The sequence below is a fragment of the Oryctolagus cuniculus genome, chromosome 3, assembly GCF_051225735.1.
Source record: "Oryctolagus cuniculus isolate XC-2025 breed Fujian yellow rabbit chromosome 3, ASM5122573v1, whole genome shotgun sequence".
Lineage (NCBI taxonomy): Eukaryota > Metazoa > Chordata > Mammalia > Lagomorpha > Leporidae > Oryctolagus > Oryctolagus cuniculus.
Window position 1 is genome coordinate 22,196,107 of NC_142869.1, and position 20,650 is coordinate 22,216,756.

The window sequence follows — 20,650 nt, forward strand, 5'->3', positions numbered from 1 at the left end:
TCCCCTGCTGGAGAGATCTGAGTTGAAGTCTCAAGTCAAATGGCTTCCGATGTCAGACAAAGAATTAGTGAGGGAGATTTGCACGCAGAACCACTGGAAGTCTAGGGAGGACTAGCCATCTTGAGATGTTTACAATAGAATAAATAAGAATCATTGGAGGAGACAAAAGAATTCACCCACTGATTGTGGCTGGGGGCTCTGGTCAGATTTGATCTGGTTGAAGCAAGAGCCCAGAACGGGATGCAGAGTTGCGCTGTTGAAACTCAGACACGGTGAGGTGATGGAGTCGTGATGGCCAGTGAGACCTCAGAGAAACAAAGCAAGGAGGGAAGAAGGAAAGAAGGGAAGGGAATGGGAGAGACCACACTGAATCCCAGTCTCTGATCATTCTGGGTAATGCCTTGGGGCATTTTTTTAAAGATTTATTTATTTGAAAGTTAGAGTTGCACAGAGAAGGAGAAGCAGAGAGAGAGAGAGAGAGAGAGAGAGAGAGAGGTCTTCTATCCTCTGGTTCACTCCTTAGATGGCTGCAACAGCTAGAGCTGTGCTGATCCGAAGCCAGGAACCAGGAGCTTCTTCCAGGTCTCCCACATGGATGCAAGGTCCCAAGGACTTGGGCCATCTTCTACTGCTTTCCCAGGCCATAACAGAGAGCTGGATTGGAAGTGGAGCAGCCAGGTCTTGAACTGGTGTCCATATGGGATGCCAGTGCTTCAGGCCAGGGCTTTAACCCGCTGCGCCCCAGCGCTGGCCCCTTGGGGCAGTTTTTGATTTTTTTGTCCCCAATCCCCCTCCACTGCCCTGATTTCTTGTTTAAATTCTAAGCATTCAGGTTTATAGCAGGTGTTATGCGTGGCTGTTTTAGCAGCATCGTTTGGCAGAATTTACACAATTGTTTCCAGAAGCTTGATTTACTGATGAGATTAGGGACTGAAGATGGAGGGAGAAAGGTCATGGGCAGAAATGCGAAGAGGGGGGAGAAAGAAAGAGAGAGAGAGAGAGAGAGAGAGAGAGAGAGAGAAATTGCCTGGAATGTGATTCTCTAGGGCAGGGCAGCTAGGCAAGAGTGAGGACTAGGACCCCGGAAGTAGAGAGGAGGGGCTGAAAGGCGCCGCTCTGACTTAGATAGTGGACAGGTTGCTGAAGCCTAACGGGGCCTCTTCATGAAATTGATCTTTGCATCTGCATTGTGGCACAGTGGGTTAAGCAGCCTCTTATACCAGCAGAGTGCTAGCTCAAGACCCAGCTACTTTGCTTCCTATTTAGCTCTCTACTAGTGCACTTGGAAAGGCAGCAGAAGATGACTCAAGTACTTGAGGGCCTCTGCCGCCCATGTGGGAGACCAGGATGGAGTTCCTGGCTCCTGTCTTTGGCCTGGCCCAGACCTGACTATTGATGCCATTTGGGGAGTGAACCAGTTGGTGGAAGATCTCTCATTCTCTCCTTTTCCCTCTACATTTCCCCTTTCTCCCTCTCCTTTTCCCTCTCTCGGTAACTCCGCTTTTCAAATAAATAAATAAATCTTTAAAAATAAGAAGCTGGTATATATACACTATGGAGTACTACTCACCAGTAAAAAAAAAGAGATGAAATCCTGTCTTTTGCAACAAAATGGACGCAACTGGAAACCATTATATTCAATGAAATAAGCGAGTCCCAAAAAGGCAGATACCATAAATTTTCCCTGATCTGAGGTAACTAATAGAGTACCTAAAATGTGACATTAGAGTGAAATGGACATTTTGAGATTCCATGATTGTTTACAGACCTGGTCTCTTCTATTGTGGAACAGTGTTTTTTTTTTTTTTTATATTATTTGTTGAACTTTTTTACTTAGTGTGGAGTTAACTTTATGATCATTAAGTAAACTGAAAGTAGATCTTTGTAAAAATTAAGAGTGAGAATAGGAGAAGGAGGAGGAAGAAGAGTTAGAGTGTGGACGGGAAGTATCACTCTGTGCCTAAATCTGCATATATGAAATACATGAAACTTGTATAACTTAAATAAAATTTAAAAACAACTAAGAAGCTGGTCTGAAATCTCCAGGCTTGGAGTGGAGGTTGAGTGTGAAAATTAAGATTGAATTTCTTGAATTGGTTAATGTATGGGAACTGGAGATGCAGCATTTCCTTCATACTTTAACCTGTAGGTTGAAGTTGAAACCTACAATGGAGAGTAGTGAAGCTAGATCTGAGCATGAAATCTCTGGTCTCACTTGTGCTTGGTTGTCAGAGGCATAGCTTACTCAGCTGTCTCAGAAGAGCTGGTCTATCCCATGGGGACAGAGTGTTGGGCCCCACAGAAATGATTAGCACCATTCCTCTGTCCTTTGCAATCTGCTCCCCCAATCAGAATACCTGTGGCCACTCATACCTTCAGGGCCATGGACATTGCCTGGCCTTCTTTTTTAGGGTTGAGCCCACGACTGTCTTTGACTAAGCCTATGGTTTATTGCATGAAGTTAGTAAACTTCGTTTTGCCTCATTTGGAAGTTCCTGCTCAGGATGAGGAGAGCCCTTGCATGGAGGAGTAGGGAGGATGACTAGGAGATGAGGGCCATGCCTCTGCCTGGAACATGCTAGGCACATTACATGGACAACAGTGCTGCTGTGTACCCAGGTGTGGTATGAACTTTGTGGAATCACAGACTCACCTTTTGCTTTACAGCTTGGTGAGTAAAAATGGAGTCCTTGCATCCTCCAGGAGGGACTTTTGAGTCATCATTCACTGGCAACTTCCAACTTTACTACTCTGTAAGTTCATCCACTCCCCTGGAATCATACAGATCCCAGTACATAGAGAAATCAAATATGGTGCTTATTTTTATGAAGAGGATAACAGCGATGAAAAATCCTCAAGTTTCAAGAAAAGCAGAAAGATCAACCTTTGGGGGGCTGTCTTTTGAGTGTTTCACTCACTCTGGTTTTGCCAAAAACCTTATTTGACCAATACTACCAGTATATTGCAGCCTGGACCCTAAAGAAGATAAAGCAAGCCTAACCCAAACCCTCTCTGTAGAGAGTGGTAAGGAAGTTGATGGTGATTTCACAGATAGGGTAGCTCACAGCTGACCTCCAGGAACTAATCACCAGCATAAATTCGTTTGTCACCAGGGACATTATTATATAGGCAAACAACCTATTAAATTATCCATCAAAACTGTCAATCACTTCTTCACTCTCCAAATCTCTATTTCTCTTTCACTTAAGTCATATTACTATGTTTTCTCTTAGTCCTTTGAAGACCAACATTGATCTGCATCCAGATGAGAATAATGCAGGACTCCCTCATGGTCTGTGGCCAAGGAGAAGGAATTCTGGAGCCCACAAGCCTGCTGTCTGCTTTGACACAAGGCTGATCTCTGTGTCAGTGAAGTGAGAGGCCAGAACTCAGTGATGCCTATGCATCTGTCCACCTCTGACATTCTGATTCCACAACTGCACACAGGGCACTAATCTTGATGAGACCAAGGCTGACATCTTGGTTTATAAGGACTATTTATACCCTTTCCAGGGTCCTGTCCAGAGCAGAGATCCATGAGAATTCAATAATAGACCCAAAACTCAGGCAATGTTCTGCATAGAGAGCTCAAGAACAACACTTTTTGCATAGGCTGTGGTCAATCACAGTTGTGGAATAGATGCTAGACCCATGTTTCCTGTTAGAGGGTTTCATTTTCCTAGCGGGGTAAAGGAACAGTCCCCAATTCCCAGAGCAAACCTTTAATGAAACATGATCTGGGCCAGCAGGAAGTCATCATGAGGCTCAAACCAAATGAAACCTAGTGATGAAAATGAGACAAAATTATACAGACAAAATATATGTCTTCTACTACTATTTATGTCTGTCGTAAAGATTCAGTTGATGATCGTAACTTATCATATGTGCTCCAGAGAGTCAATACCACAAGAACCCAAATCCATGATTTTGTTCAACCACCAAGCGCCAGCTATAAACCAAGATATCTTTGTTCAGCATGATTGTGCCTCAATAGTGGGCAGCTATTTCCAGGGCAGAACCGTACGTCTGAGTGCACCAAGTGTGTAACTAGTGGGTTTGCTTGGCTCTCATTCAGATTCAAGGCCAAAGGACCCCTACTGAACACACACATGTAATTGCAATTGGACCTAGCAAGACTTTCAATTTCCTGTTGTGTGAGAAAGATTCTGATTTACACCATGACTTCAACGAGGTCAGAGGTTATATATGAGACCTCTCTATCTCCTAGAAATAATCTAGTTGCTGCCATAGGATAGGTTCTCCATAACTTAGCAAATGAATATATGAGGGTTGTTGGTTATATGTGGGGCCTCTTCCCCTACACACACTGCCTCTATCCAGCGTGGGCCAGACTCAGACATGTATTCCAAGCAAGGAACAAACTAACAGCATCACTCACATACACACAATGAGCCAACTGTGGTATAATGTCCTGTCCACCCATCTTGCCCCAGACTGGGAGTTTCATCCTTGGGTGAAGGGAGAAAAGGCTTTGCAGAATATAACTCCTTCTCCTAGTTAAGACTCTGCATCTTGGAATGGTCCCCATGGGAGGCAGCCCCCACCCTAAAAGGTTGAGTGAGGTACAGGAGGACGGGACAAAAGCATGGGGAGAAGCATTAAAGAGAAATGAGAAACCTTCAAGATCCCAGTGCCGTCCAGCGCAGCTCATGTGTTTGGGGTGGAATTCCAATCATTAAGACAGGCACTTTTTTGGGTTTCTCCTCTCCAGAGCTCAGCACGGTAGGAGGTAACTTGACAAGGTCCCCAGTGCCAGACAGTTGAGGAAGAAATTCAATCAGAATATATGGAAGCATATGAACCTCACACAGGAGTTCTCAGCACTCTAAAGGAGAGAAAACTGTAAGTCTTACCCAAGCCATGGAACTCACGGAGACTTACAATGATTTGCAGGTGATAGACAAGAGCCTTTCAAGTAAGAGGGCTTTATGGGCATCAGCGCTGTGGTGTAGTGGGTTAAAGCCCTGGCCTGCAGTGCCGGCATCCCATATGGGCACCAGTTCTAGTTCTGGTTGCTCCTCTTCCAATCCAGTTCTCTGCTGTGGCCAAGGAAAGCAGTAGAAAATTGTCCAAGTCCTTGGGCCCCTGCATAAATGTGGGAGACCCAGAAGAAGCTCCAGGCTCCTGGCTTCAGATCGGTGCAGCTCCAGTTGTTGCGGCCACCTGGGGAGTGAACCAGAGGATGGAAGACCTCTCTCTCTGTCTCTACCTCTCTCTGTAACTTTGTCTTTCAAATAACTAAAATAAGTCTTTAAAAATTAAAAAAAAAAGATGGCCTATGTCCCAATGTGCCTGGGACAGTTCCAGTTTATGCTTATAGTCCTACTAACTTGTACTAACTTGTACTAATCCAAAGATTTGTCTTTTTGTTTGTTTTGTTTGAGTTTTCTGTAAACTAAAAGGAGTTCAGTTGAATTCCACTGTGGACTTCCAGCTTCCTTCAGGGTCATGGAGTAGCATATGAGGCACATTTTAATACATAATTGCTTTGAAAAGTGATCAGCAAGAGTTGGTCTCTGTTTTCCTGATTTTCACATGTAACAAAACAAACAACTACCATTTATTGAGAGTATGCAAGGTGCCCTCTGAAAATAAGATGCTTGAATGTGAGCAGGTTGGACAGGTAAATTCCTCAGGTCTCAGGCAGCAGGGAGAGAAGGACTCAATGTGGCAGTCATACCAGTTGTTTGGCATTCCAGCCAATTTTCTGTGGTCTGTGTCCTGTACCATAGGAAGCTGCCAGGTGACCAGTTGGTGACGATCAATAGAAAATGTGGGAAATTGTAGGCTACACATTCATGACATCTGAAGGAAATGGAATCTGAGTGCATGGAGAGTGATCCAAATGGTTTTGCTCCAGTAGTTTGTTTCATTCTTTATATGGTATGCAGATAGCAATTTTTAAAACTTTATTGTTTCTTAATGGTTTTTGTTTTACAAGAAACCATTTGGCAGCAATAAAGTAAAAAATAAGAATGGTAAATTTAATGAAAAATTAGGTATTCTATTTCCATTTCTCAGGAACATTGACAGTGAATACAAAACTTGCATAAAGTGTCAACATTAGCCATTCACCATGGGGGCTGGAATGGTATCACCACTCATGTGAAAAGCGGAAAACACCAATCTGCTCAGGATCATTGGCATCTCTTTCAAAAGTTAGTGGTTATTTTTAGGTGCTCCTAACATGAGAATTTAGCATGCACAGCTGTAACCCATCACATATCATTGGTTTAACCTGACTTTTCATTTATATTAAATAACTCTTACAAATTACTTTTGTCCGGTTTTCTTCTTGCACATGTATGAAAAAAATGAATGTGAACTGTTATGTGTTGCTGGCATTAGCAGAGGGCAAACTGGGCAAACAGTTAAACGAGACTGGTTTTATATAAATGTCATAGATGCTTTTGACACAAAGTCAGCTGCAAGTTAATCCAGTCATTGTTCTTTGTTCATTCTGTTCAAATGGAATATCTGACATGGTTTTAAAAGCTGCAGTGAATGCATTTAAAAAGCATAATACTGAAGATAAAAATTACAGCGATTATATGAATACATGTATGTGGAGAATATCATTGTACAACTATGTGATTACTAAATTAAGAAGTCAGGGGAATAAATACATATTTGAAATTGGTTGTAATGCAGTTTATTTAAAATTTTGTCAAACAAATTTCAATGTCCCAGCATTTAAGATAATAGCCACAGCCTGAAATGTCTTGTGGTGCCATGAAGCAAGGAAATGCTTAAAAAAAACCCACAATGATGGAAAACCATTTAAAGTGACACCAGAGCCAACAGAAGGAGGCCCCAATGCCCAAAGATGAAATAATGCAGAAACAAAAAATAAATAGTATAATATTGGATTATCACACAAAGTATAAAATAAATATCCACAAGTCCACAATGATATAAATAAATGATTGGACACATAAATAAATGGTAGAGAGGAGGCAGATATTCCCCCATAGAATTCCAAATAATTTATTTAAATACCTCCTTCTCCAAGAGTATCTCCTGCTCTTGAATGTGTGATGCACATAGTGACTGGCCTCCAAAATTATAGGAAAGGGACATTTTGCAGCAGAGAATCCTGGCAAACACTAAGTCGATCAAGTGGTCAAGGTTAACATTGTGAGTGTTGAGAGTGTAGAGACAGCAGGGTGTGTGCCCATGGTGTGTGCCAAGTGTCATAAGAGTCTTCACCTGTGTTCTTGTCATTCTCAAAACCCATAAATCCAGTCTACTCATGAGCAATACACAACACAAACAGATTTAAGGGCATTCCACCAAACACCTGAACAGTATTTTCCCAAACTTTGAAGGTCAAGGAAAAACTGAGAAATTATCACAGACCGGAAGAGACCCAGGAGATGTAATAACTAAATGCAATGTGGTATCCTGGAGTGAAAATATTAGTAAAATAACTAACAACATCTGAATTAAATGTAGAGTTCAACAGATAGTGATGATGGCTTCTTATTTGTGACAAATATACTATAGTGATGTGAGATATTAACAATGGGGGAAACTGAGGCAGCACAATAACCCTCTCTGCAGTCTTTGCAACTATTCTTCATATTTAACAGTGTTGTATGTTGTAATATAACAATTTACTAGACCCATTATCTCTAGTGGAACATTTTTAGGACTCTTTGAGAAGAAAATTTCAACCACAGATTTTTGTGACAAAGCTACGTTTAATTGAAAACAATGGTTTGGCATGACAGAACACAATACTGCTCTTTTTTTCTTTTTTTAAACAGGCAGAGTGGACAGTGAGAGAGAGAGAGACAGAGAGAAAGGTCTTCCTTTTTGCCGGTGGTTCACCCTCCAATGGCCGCCGCGGCCGGCGTACCGCACTGATCCGATGGCAGGAGCCAGGTGCTTCTCCTGGTCTCCCATGGGGTGCAGGGCCCAAGCACTTGGGCCATCCTCCACTGCACTCCCAGGCCACAGCAGAGAGCTGGCCTGGAAGAGGGGCAACCGTGAAAGAATCTGGCACCCCGACCGGGGCTAGAACCTGGTGTGCGGGCGCCGCAAGGCGGAGGATTAGCCTAGTGAGCCACAGCGCTGGCCAACAATACTGCTCTTTATAAATCAAGTTTTGTAAATATTTGTTCTGTTGAAGAATTACCTTGTAAATCAACCTAAAGACCTATAAGTTAAGGGTGTTTATCATTCCTGTAAGTAAGATCACTAAAGCTTGTTTAATGTTGATTCAAAATATATTTTAAAATTTCATTAAAATAGTCAATGATTGGAAAGCTCAAAACACCAGCATTTGTAATTTTCACCTAAGCTTAGTTGTTGATGACAAAACCTGAACAGAAAGACATTGAAATGTATGGAACTAGGACCCTATTCTTTCCACATGTGCAAAAAGCCACTCCAAATGGATTAAAGACCTAAATGTGAGATCCAAAACTTTTTTTTAAGAAAGCTTTTATTTAATACATATGAATTTCATAGGTACAGCTTTTGGAATATAGCAGTTCTTCCTCCCATACCTACCCTCCCACCTCCACTCCTGTCCCACCTCCTACCCCTCTACCATCCCATTATTCATTAAGATTCATTTTTAATTATCTTTATAAAGATATAACTCTATATTAAGTAAAAATTTCAACAGTTTGCACCTACACAGAAACACAAAGTATAAAGTACTTTTTGAAGACCAGTTTTACCATTAAATCTCATAGTACAACTCATTTTTTTAAACTTTTATTTAGTTGATATAAATTTCCAAAGTACAGTTTATGGATTACAATGGCTTTCCACCCCCCCATAACTTCCTACCCACCCACAACCCTCTCATCTCCCGCTCCCTCTCCCATTCCATTCACATCAAGATTCATTTTCGATTATCTTTATATACAGAAGATCAATTTAGCATATATTAAGCAAAGATTTCATCAGTTTGCCCCTATACGGAACACAAATTGCCAAATACTATTTGAGCACTAGTCATATCATTAATTCACATTGAACTACACATTAAGGACAGAGATCCTACATGGGGAGTACGTGCACAGTGACTCCTGCTGTTGACTTAACAAATTGACACTCTTGTTTAAGGCATCAGCAATCTCCCCAGGCTCTAGTCATGAGTTGCCAAGGCCATGGAAGCCCCCTGAGCTCGCTGACTTTGATCTTATTTCGACAAGGCCATAGTCAAAGTGGAAGTTCTCTCCTCCCTTCAGAGAAAGCATAGTACAACTCATTAAGGACAGAGGTCCTACATGGGGAACAAGTACACAGTGACTCCTGTTGTTGATTTAACAATTGACACTCTTATTTATGATGTCAGTGATCACCTGAGGCTCTTGTAATGAGATGCCAAGCCTGTGGAAGCCTCTTGAGTCCACAAACTCCAACATTATTGAGACAGGGCCATAAGCAAAGTGGAAGTTCTCTCTTCCCTTCAGAGAAGGATACCTCCTTCTTTGATGGCCCCTTCTTTCCATTGGCATCTCACTCACAGAGATCTTTCATGTAGGCCATTTTTTGCCACAGTGTCTTGGCTTTCCATGCCTGAAATGCTTTCATGGGCTTTTTAGCCAGATCTGAATGCCTTAAAGGCTGATTCTGAGGTGAGAGTGCTGTTTAGGGCATTTGTCATTCTATGAGTCTGTGTTGTGGCCTGCTTCCCATGTCGGATCATTCTCTCCTTTTTAATTCTATCTATCGTTATTAGCAGACACTGGTCTTACTTATGTGATCCCTTTGACACTTATTCCTATCTTTATTGTTCAGTTATGCACTTAAAATGATCATTTTAACTAGTAAGATGAGATCTGGAACTTTGAAACTACTCAAATTCAACTCAGGAAAAATTCTTCAGAACATTATTCACAGTAGCCAAGAAATGCAAGAAACCCTAAGTATCCATCCACTGATAAATGGCTAAAGAAAACATAGTCCATATAGACAACAGAATACTACTCATTCATTAAAAAGATGAAATCTTATCATTTGCAACAACATGGATGGACCTGGATGTCATTCTTTTAAGTGAAATAAGCCAGACACAGAAAGATGCACATCATGTGATCTCACTCACATGCAGAGGTTGGAAAATAGGTGATCTCAAAGAAGATAAAAATATGATGACGGTTACCAGATCCTGGGAAAAAGATCAAGCGTAAGGGGGAGGGAGTGGTAAGGAAAGAGCAACTGACAGGTTCTAACTTATAGTTAGATAGGATAAGTTTTAGGGTTCCATTGCACAGTAGGGTAATGACATATAATGTCAATGTGCTGTACATTTCTCTTTAAAATAAAAGTAGAAGGTAGAATTTTTGGATGCTTTTACTATGAAGAATGGTAAATGTTTGAACAGATAAATAGCTTTATCCTGATTGAACATTACACAATGTAGTGAAGCATCACATGGGCCAAGCATCGCGTGATACCCCATGTATATATGAACGATTTGTGTAAGTCTGGTGTTTTTTAAACAAAATAAATTAAATAGATGGGGGACTGAACAAAGGGGGAGAGTGGGTAGAAAGAAAGAAGGGGAAAGAGAGAGGAAAATTTCCCAAATCTTTGTGGCATTCTTACATTAAACAATTATCCCTAATGTATTTATAATTCAAATGCATCTGCTAGAATTGACAACCAGAGCAGTGGAGAGAAGACAGCGCCAGCGCAACTCATTTATTTGACCAACTTCTGATCGCATTCCTTTGTTAGGTTCTAGAAATAAAACATTACAATACATGAGATTACTGCTGAGGAACTCCAGTGCCTACCATCATACTCTTTGGTCCCAGAGAAGTCCCTTACTTCCTCCGAAATCCACGTCTTCATTTATATCATAGGAACATTTCAGTCCCAGGCTGGTCAGTGGACAAATGGAGCTCTGAGGGTGAATACATGTCAGGAAAGTCGAAATTGTTTTGCAGAAGCTATGGCTTAATCACTGCACCAAGCACCCTCGGGAATGCTGAACCCCAGGGCAGATTTGTGGACTGAGTCCTCAAAATGTGTCTTAATGGAACCAAAACCTTTGCCAAATTTCTCTTCTCCATCTGGTCCCCTCTCTGTGCCTCATTTCTGGAAAAAAGATGGGTTCAATTCTGGTGCCAGCAGCAGAACAGACCCAAAGGGACCAGCAAACTCCTCCTTTTTGCGAACATGGCTATTTGGTGGGGAGAATTATGGAACACAAGTGGAGCAGTATGACTAGGTGTGTGTCCCTCATGCAGGGCCTCACCAAGAGCCCTGCACCCTCACCAGGTTGTTGGAATCTAGAGTAAGTACTCCAAGGCCAAAATGACCTTCAATCAATTTACCCAGGCTCCAGATGGGACTTGACTAGGCATGGCAGAGATTACAGAAGAAATCTGTCCCTAGTGTCTCCTGGGAGGGACAGAGGGGCAGATTCCCTTCCCCCCATCACCTCTCCTGCCCGGAAGCTGGTGGGGTCCTGGCTTTCTCTCGTCACAGGTTAGAGTCTGGCTGTGTGCTACTTGCACAGACATCACCATCTTGCTAGGGAGGCAAAACCCAAGCTCTACTGCATTACACTGGCTTCTGCTTTCATTGCTTTTGTGTTAGCGCTACTGCCTGACTTTGAAACCCGGGATGATGATTCTTATCACAAAACAAAGGCTAACTTTTCTTGAGATACTTTCCAGAGTGAAGGATGACGCTTACCTTGATTGTCCTTGCTCTGGAATCTAGATTGAACAATGCTGGAGACATTGCCCTATTCTATTATTCAAGTTGACAAAAGTATTCACTACATATGCATCATGAACAAGGAATGAAAATGACCGAAATTATTTTAGCACAAAATATACAGAGATATGAATTCTAGTTACTGGAGAACTGGGAGCCACTTTCCAGCCCCTCTTTATTCAGAATCTGTTGAAAATCCTGGACTGAGTGGCCAAGGAAAGACATTGACATGGCCAGTAGGGACTTCTCTATATCTAGGCCTGTGTCACTCTCACAGCCCTCCTGCCCAGAGCTGTGTGCTACAAGGCTGGCTTTCTTTCCTGTGGGCCATTAACTAGTTGCTACTGTGATGGCTCAAAGCTCACTGGAATGCAAAGATAATTTTCAGTTGACTTCAATATAAGATTTTCTTTACCCGATGTCCTTGCTAAGATGCTCACTCCATTTATCTGGGAATGGCTTTTGTCTGCTCCCCAGCCTCAGATCTTTGCCCTGTGTCTGTGCTCAACACGGGAGAGACAGGATGAAGCAGGTGGGTTCTCCTCTGTCTCCCTCCTATCTTTCCATTTTCATCTATATCAATGAAATCCTCTCTCTCTCTCCCTCTCCCCCCCCCCCCCACACGCACACACACATGCACCCACACACAAGAAAACAGCTGGATAGATTTCCATCAAGTATGGAATGCAATGCTTATTTGGGACAGTCTGCTAAGACCTGGCTATGTCAGTAATGGGATATTTGCTTTCGGAGGCCCTGGGGGAACTGGCAGGCATTGGGTTGTCATCTTTAGAGCATGTTCCAAGAGCTGTGAATCAATAGAGGGATTAAGAAGACACGAGCAGGGCAAACAATGTCTCAAATGTGAGTCCTCAAATAAAAGTCAAAACACAGGTGCTGACTTACCCATTAGAATATCTTCTCATGTTCCTGGGAGCCATGTTCTCAGTATCATTCAGTGAAGAGGAACTTTTTTTATGCAAAGGGCCGTTTGGACACTTATAACATCATCTGCAGGCAGTACAAAATTTTCAGCTTAAATATTAGGTTGTATTGAATTTTTCTGTAGATTTATTGAATTTTTGAGTCTCACCTATAGTTGCCTTGGCAGGGCCAAACTAAACAATTTTATAGGCCTTACATGGAAATTCCCCACCCTTGCATGACTAAATGCAGCATGGTGCCTGAATGGCATAAACAGGTATCTAAGGTATTTATGATTATCATGGGGAAATGGTTCAGGGCAGATAATAGCTGTGTGATCTGGAAGCAAGTGACTTGAGTGGAAAGCAAACATTTAAAGCTCAGGCAGTCTGACTACGTTAGTGTCATTTCTTGAAGTTGTGTGTGTGTGTGTTTTCAAAAATTACCAAGACTGCCCCATTATGTAGCTCCTCTTCCACCCCATTAAACGTTGCCCATGGCAGTGCTAACAGGTCCAGCTCACCATGTTGTAGTTGATGTTAATATCACACAGACATTCACTTTCTCTTATCTCTGCTGTCTACTAAGCCAGGGAACTGGGCAGACGTTGAGGTGGTGACTTGATATCAGAGGCTATGCTCTCATCTGTGATCTGACCTGTAGGAGAAACATTCCAAACGCCGGTAGAAGCAATTTTAGCAGGATGTAAAGAGGAGCTGTCCTCCCCTGAGGTTTGAATGACATCAGAATGGATAAAGATGGGTAATCATATCATGTACTTTCCAGGGGAACTTTAAAAATAGCAGTAGCCTCCTTCTGGGAGAATGGTGGTAACAGTATATCTGGGCCACTTCTGCCCGCGATCCAGCTATTCAGGAAATAAATGCAGGATGCATCAAAACTGCATAAAGTCAGAGAAATTTGCCAACAGTTGACTTAGCTGGTAGATTTTGACAGCATGTAACTTGCACCTTGATCAAAAGTGCAGTGCTGTCATTGTTCGGTTTAGCTGCCTAGAGTGATCAAAGAAACTGTAATATCAGAGTTGCTGTTCTACATTATGTGAGACAGTGGAAAGAAGTGAGTGTCAGTGTACTCATCCATTCATTCATTAAGCACCCAGTATTTTCCAGACTGAACACTGGGCATGGAATCACAGGCCCAATAAGAGGCATTCCTTGTCCTTGAGAAGCTAGTCGCCTGTCGGTCTGGGTTCTGGTCCCTACCATGACCTGAATAGTTGCATGCTCTGCACAAACTACTTAATCTCTTTCTGGGGCTGTGATTAATGAGATTAGTTTAAGACCCCTTAATAGGGATCTGCACCAGTTGACACCGCTGTATACTATTGAAGCCATCCATTCAACAGCTATTTGCTGACATAGTCCATGCACCAGGTATTGTGCTTTGCTGGGGTAATATGACAGGGACACCATCCCTTCTATTAGGAGCAGATTGGGTCTTAGAGACGAGGGGGGTGTTAGCTGACTGGGGTAATAGGGGAAGGAATTCCAGGCAGAGGGAGAATCACAAGCAAATGTCAGGAGGTGAAGGGAAAGAGATGCTTGTTGTTAAAGAATCATGGCCAAGATAACAGGACAGAGGGCAGAGGAGGAGGGGCACAAGCATGGGAGGAGGGAAGCAGGTGGGCAGGGGTAGAGGAACTGGAGGAGGGAAGAGAAAGGTAAAGAAGATGGGTGCATTTATACAAAGTTGATAGGCAAGGCACACAACGACAGCAGGGACTAGATTATGAATAATTTTGGCCCCCATGCTTTGGAGTTTGGACTTGCACCTGGAGCTGTTGGAGGGAACAGGAGGTCGCAAGCAACAGAGTGCATGTGGAGACTGCAAGTGAACACTGCAGCACAATACATGGAACAGGTGACTGGGAACAGGCGATGGTCTGGCAGCTGGCTGGTCTGAAGTTTTGTAAGAAGGACTCTGCTCTTCATCAGGGTATTGGGGAACCATGGACGTTTGCAGACAGGCAGGAAGGCAGCAAGGGTGCACCATGGCTCTGAATCCCACAGAGGTGTTTGTGTGACTGTATAAGGAACTGGTGACACCCATTCCTGCTGAAATTCCTCACAGTTAAGACCACACTGCAGCCCATAAGAAGGCAGGGACTGCCGGGAAGTGACTCATCAAGGGTGGCACAGATGATACTAGATTCTAAGAATCTAAACTATGTGGCTTGACCAAGCACCCTCGAAGCCTCAGCTGTTCTTTTCTTTCCTTGTGTGGCTTTGGCCCAGAAAAGGGTGCCAGGTTTGGCACCCTGTGAAAATGTTGTCTGGGATCCTCTGAGCCTCCTGTAGCCCTGCAGCTCTAGACATGAAGGCCCGAGTGAAATGCACTTTTGAGATATTTCCAATACAAGGTGGACACTCACAGACTAAGGGGGGGGGGTGCTGAACATCTGCCTCTTTGTTTGAGATGATGGCATTATATAATCCTCCCATATGAGTAAGAACACTTCATACCTGAGTAATTAGAGGACAGGACCGGGAGGTGTGGACTGAGTGTCAGCATGGAGTGATGGTTCAGTCAAGGACATGGGAGCCAGACTGCCCAGATTGAAATCTGATTCTAGCATTATGAGTAGTGCAACCAGGGCATATCATATCACCTTTCCATGCCTCAGTTTTCTTATCTGTAAAATGGACTCATCATTTTACTTACCTCACTGGATTGCTGAGAGAATTAAGTGAGTTAGTACTATAGAGTCCCTCAGAACAAACGTGATAAGTGTTTTTGTTAGATGAAAGTAAAGGCAATCGGCAGGCGCCGTGGCTCAACAGGCTAATCCTCCGCCTTGTGGCGCCGGCACACCGGGTTCTAGTCCCGGTCGGGGCGCCGGATTCTGTCCCGGTTGCCCCTCTTCCAGGCCAGCTCTCTGCTATGGCCAGGGAGTGCAGTGGAGGATGGCCCAGGTGCTTGGGCCCTGCACCCCATGGAAGACCAGGAAAAGCACCTGGCTCCTGGCTCCTGCCATCGGATCAGCGGGGTACGCCGGCCGCAGCGGCCATTGGAGGGTGAACCAACGGCAAAGGAAGACCTTTCTCTCTGTCTCTCTCTCTTTCACTGTCCACTCTGCCTGTCAAATAAATAAATAAGTAAGTAAGTAAAGGCAATCACCTTCCCCATTTCAAGTGAGTTGTGTAGACACCCGGAGGTGAGGCCGAGGCTTCACTGCCATGTTTTCAGTTCTGAGTGAGAGAGGCCTGGAAATAGAGAGCCACTGTGCCCGTGGGCGAGGGTGATGGGCCAGGAGCCAGGCTGCAGCGGCATCTCTCTGTTAGGTCTTTGTAATAAAGACCGAGCAAAGAAAAGGACATCTCTTTAACACTTTTAGATCTCGGCTGAAACTAGTCTATTTAATTAGTAGGTAGAAAATCAGATTTCTTTCTTTTTAAATTTTCAACTTAATATTATTTTCTGGGATAGCATTTTTTTAATTTACATTATGGTCAAAGGCTTAATGGCTCCACTTAATAAAGAGCTCAACAAATAAAAAGTAAAATCCACAGTCCAAGAGAAATATAGACAAAGGCTATAACAACCAATCCAACAAAAAGGTGTTCAAATTAACTCATATTAAATAAATTATACAATAGTCACAGAATTATTAAAGCTTTAGCGGCATATCATTCCTATCAATTTGTTTGACAATGGTTTAAAACAAAGTTTCACAAAGCACTGTATTTGCAGCAAAACTGATACAGGAATGTCTCTTTTTGTTTTGTTTTATTTAATTTTAGCTTCCACATCTGAGGGTGAACATGCAGTATTTGTCTTTCTGTGTCTGGCTTTTTCCATTCAACATGATGCCCCCCAGTTTCAACCATTTTGCTGCAAATGATACAATTTCACTATTTTTATAGCTGAATAATATTCTATTGTGCATGTGTACCTTTCTACAAGTAAATTTAAGGGGGGGGATAATTAAGAGATGTAGCATTGGGTAATTAAGAGAGGGGGAAATGGAATAAAAATAGCTTCGTAGTGTCATGCAGCCCTGCAAGACAGACAGATGTATGCAGGAGAGGAATAAGGCTTCCCCCGCATTCATCTTTTAGAAGCTGGAGCTCTCTCTTAAACTTGACCCAACCAGCCCACACAGGCTACTGGGAGGCAGGTAAGTCAACATTCTCTTTCTCATTCTGCTCCATGTTCTTCCCACACAGGACTGAGCTCCCCTGCCCAGCACTCTTAGATCTGATCTTGCCATGTAGTAGGAAGCATTGATATCCAGTTTCCTGGCCACTGGAATGAGGTGTCTTGCCTGAGTTCTGTTCTACTCACCAACTCCTTTTCCCTTTCTGAGAATCTTTTCTCTGCTTCAGGATTCTTGGATTCCCCCCCTTTAAACTAATGTTCTTGGGGCCCCCTAGTCTTTTGGTCTTTTCTGGAGGAAACAGAGGGGCAACTGCAAGCTTGCAGATCACTGACTTCTAAGGATGACTTCTAACAACACCTTCCCTTGTTGAATGTGTTGTTTCAGGAGTGCTTGATCAGCACCAAAAGTCATTTGCAAGATTAACAGCGATAGGTGGAGATTAGGTAGGTGAGTGGAGCAAGAGCTAAAAAAGACCTTTTGCCCACACCCACATTCTCACCTGGAGTGCTCAGCTCATATATCCATAGTCACAAACACACACTCTTCCCAACAAAATACTAGTCAGTTGAATCCAACAACACATTAGAAAGATTATTCAGGCTGGCACCGCAGCTCACTAGGCTAATTTTCCACCTGCGGCGCTGGTACTCCTGGTTCTAGTCCCAGTTGGGGCACTGGTTCTGTCCTGGTTGCTCCTTTTCCAGTCCAGCTCTCTGCTGTGGTCCGGGAAGACAGTAGAGGATGGCCCAAGTGCTTGGGGCCTGCACCTGCATGGGAGACCAGGAAGAAGCACCTGGCTCCTGGCTTTGGATTGGTGCAGTGCGCCAGCTGTAGCAGCCATTTGGGGGGTGAACCAACAGAAGGAAGACCTTTCTCTTTCTCTCTCTCTCTCACTGTCTAACTCTGCCTGTCAAAAAAAAAAAAAAAACAGAAAAATTATTCACCCAGACCAAGTGGGATTTATTCCTGGTATGCAGGGATGGTTCAGCATTTGCAAATAAATAAATCTGATAAATCACATTAACAAATTAAAGAACAAAAACATATGATTATCTCAATAGATGCAGAGAAAGCATCTGATAATACAACACACGTTTGTATTTTCAATACATAATCAAGCAAAAGTAACACTACATTAAAATGAAAGGGGAAAATATGTTATTTCATTTGTAATGAATGTCAAAATGTTAACTTACTTAAACACAAATGAACCCTTACAATTCACAACAAAGAGACTAAGGTTGTATGAAGATGACTTCACTTAACATTTACATGACAAGAAAATTGTTATGATGCATTATTATTAAAATATTAATATTAAATACATACAATTTTAGGAAATGAGGTTTTATCTTCCAAACTCTGAGAAGACTTTCTCCAATTAGTGGAAAACCATTTAAATATAGATGTTATATATGTTTAGCCTTGGAAATTGTAACACAAAAAAATTAAGAATGCTCACTACATAGAAACTCTGTAGCTAACACACAGCTCATGCAAAAAATTAAACTCCCTAATGATATGCACAAAACTCATCAATAGTAGATATAGCTGGGAGTAGAATTAGAAAGAAAGCAAACACTTGTAAGGTGTAAGACTGCTATATTCGCTATATTCCATACAATACTATCTCCTTTGATTTCACCATGACAACACAGTTTCATGCTGAAAACGGTAAGGAAATTGGTTATAGAAGAACATTCCTCAACACAATTAAGACAATTTATGACAAACCCATAGCAAGTGTCCTACTGAATGTGGAAAAGTTGGAAACATTCTCACTGAGAACCGGTACGAGACAAGGATGCACACCCTCACCATTCAATATAGTCCTGGAAGTTTTAGCCAGAGCCATTAGGCAAGAAAAATAAATCAAAGGGATACAAATAAGAAAGGAGGAAGTCAAACTCTCCTTATTTGCAGATGACATGATTCTATACAGAGGGGATCCAAAAGACTCCATTAAATACTATTGGGGGGCCAGTGCCGTGGCTCACTTGGTTAATCCTATGCCTACGGTGCTGGCATCCCATATGGGCACTGGGTTCTAGTCCTGGTTGCTCCTCTTCGAGTCTAGCTCTCTGCTGTGGCCTGGGAGGGCAGTGGAGGATGACCCAAGTGCTTGGGTCCCTGCAACCGCGTGAGGGACCAGGAGGAAGCACCTGGCTCCTGGCTTTGGATCGGTGCAGCACCAGCCGTAGTGGCCATTTAGGGAGTGAACCAATGGAAGGAAGACCTTTCTCTTTGTCTCTCTCTCTCACTGTCTGTAGCTCTACCTGTCAAATAAATTAAAAAAAAAATAAAAGAGACTATTGGAACTCGTAGAAGAGTTGGTACAATGGCAGGGTATAAAATCAACACACAGAAATCAATAGCCTTTTTATAAATAGACAATGCCACAGCTGACGCGGCTCAATAGGCTCAATAGGCCTGTGGCGCTGGCACCCCAGGTCCCAGTCCCGGTAGGGGCTCCAGATTCTGTCCCGGTTGCTCCTCTTCCAGTCCAGCTCTCTGATGTGGCCTGGGAGTGCAGTGGAAGATGGCCCAAGTCCCTGGGCCCTGCACCCACATGGGAGGTGGCTCAAGGCTTCAGATCAGTGCAGTGCACCAGCCGCAGTGACCACTGGGGGTGAACCAACAGAAAAGGAAGACCTTTCTCTCTGTCTCTCTCTCTCTCAGTGTCCACTCTGCCTGTCAAAAGAAAAAAAAAAAAGAACTTCTATGATCAATCCATTCACAATAGCTACAAAAAAATCAAATACCTTGGAATAATTTTAATCAAGAATGTCAAAGATCTCTACAAAGAGAATTACAAAACATTAAAGAAAGAAATGGAAAAAGATATAAAAAATGGAAAAATCTTTAATGTCCATGAGTTGGAAGAATCAATATCATCAAAATGTCCATACTTCCAAAAGCAATTTATAGATTCAATGCATTACCAATCAAAATACCAAGGACTTTTTTCAGATATAGAAAAAATGATACTGAAATTCATATGGAAACACAAGAGACCCTGAATAGCTAAAGCAATATTACACAACAAAAGCAAAGCTGGAGACATTACAATACCAAATTTCAAGGCATACTACAGGGCAGTTATAATCAAAACAGCCTGATGTTAATTCAAAAACAGATGGATAGACCAATGGAACAGAACAGAAGTACCAGAAATCAATTCATGCATCTACAACCAACTCATCTTTGGCAAAGGAACTAAAAACAATCTCTGGAGCAATGGCAGCCTTTTCAACAAATTGTGCTGGGAAAACTGGAAGCAAGACCCCTACCTATACCTTACACAAAAATCCACTCAAAAGAGATTAATTACCTAAATCTATGATCCAATACCATAAAATTATTAGGAAACATTGGAGAAACCATGAAAGACATTGTCACAGGCGAAGAATTCTTGAAAAAGACCCCAGAAGCACAGGCAATCAAAATCAAAACTGAAAAATGGGATTACACTCTTAGTCCTTTCATTATGATCAATTGTGAACTGAAATTGATCATTTGGACTAGTGAGATGGCATTGGTACATGCCACCTTGATGGGATTGAATTGGAGTCCCCTGGTATGTTTCTAACTCTACCATTTGGGGCAAGTCAGCTTGAGCATGTCCCAAATTGTACATCTCTTCCCTCTCTTATTCCCACTCTTATGTTTAACAGGGATCACATTTCAGTTAAATTTCAACACTTAAGAACAACTGTGTATTAATTACAGAATTAACCCAGTCATATTAAGTAGAACAGACAAAAAGAAATACTCAGAGGGATAATGTATTAAGTTGTTCATTAACAGTCAGGGCTATGCTGATCAAGTCACCGTTTCTCATAGTGTCCATTTCACTTCAACAGGTTTCCTTTTTGGTGTTCAGTCAGTTGT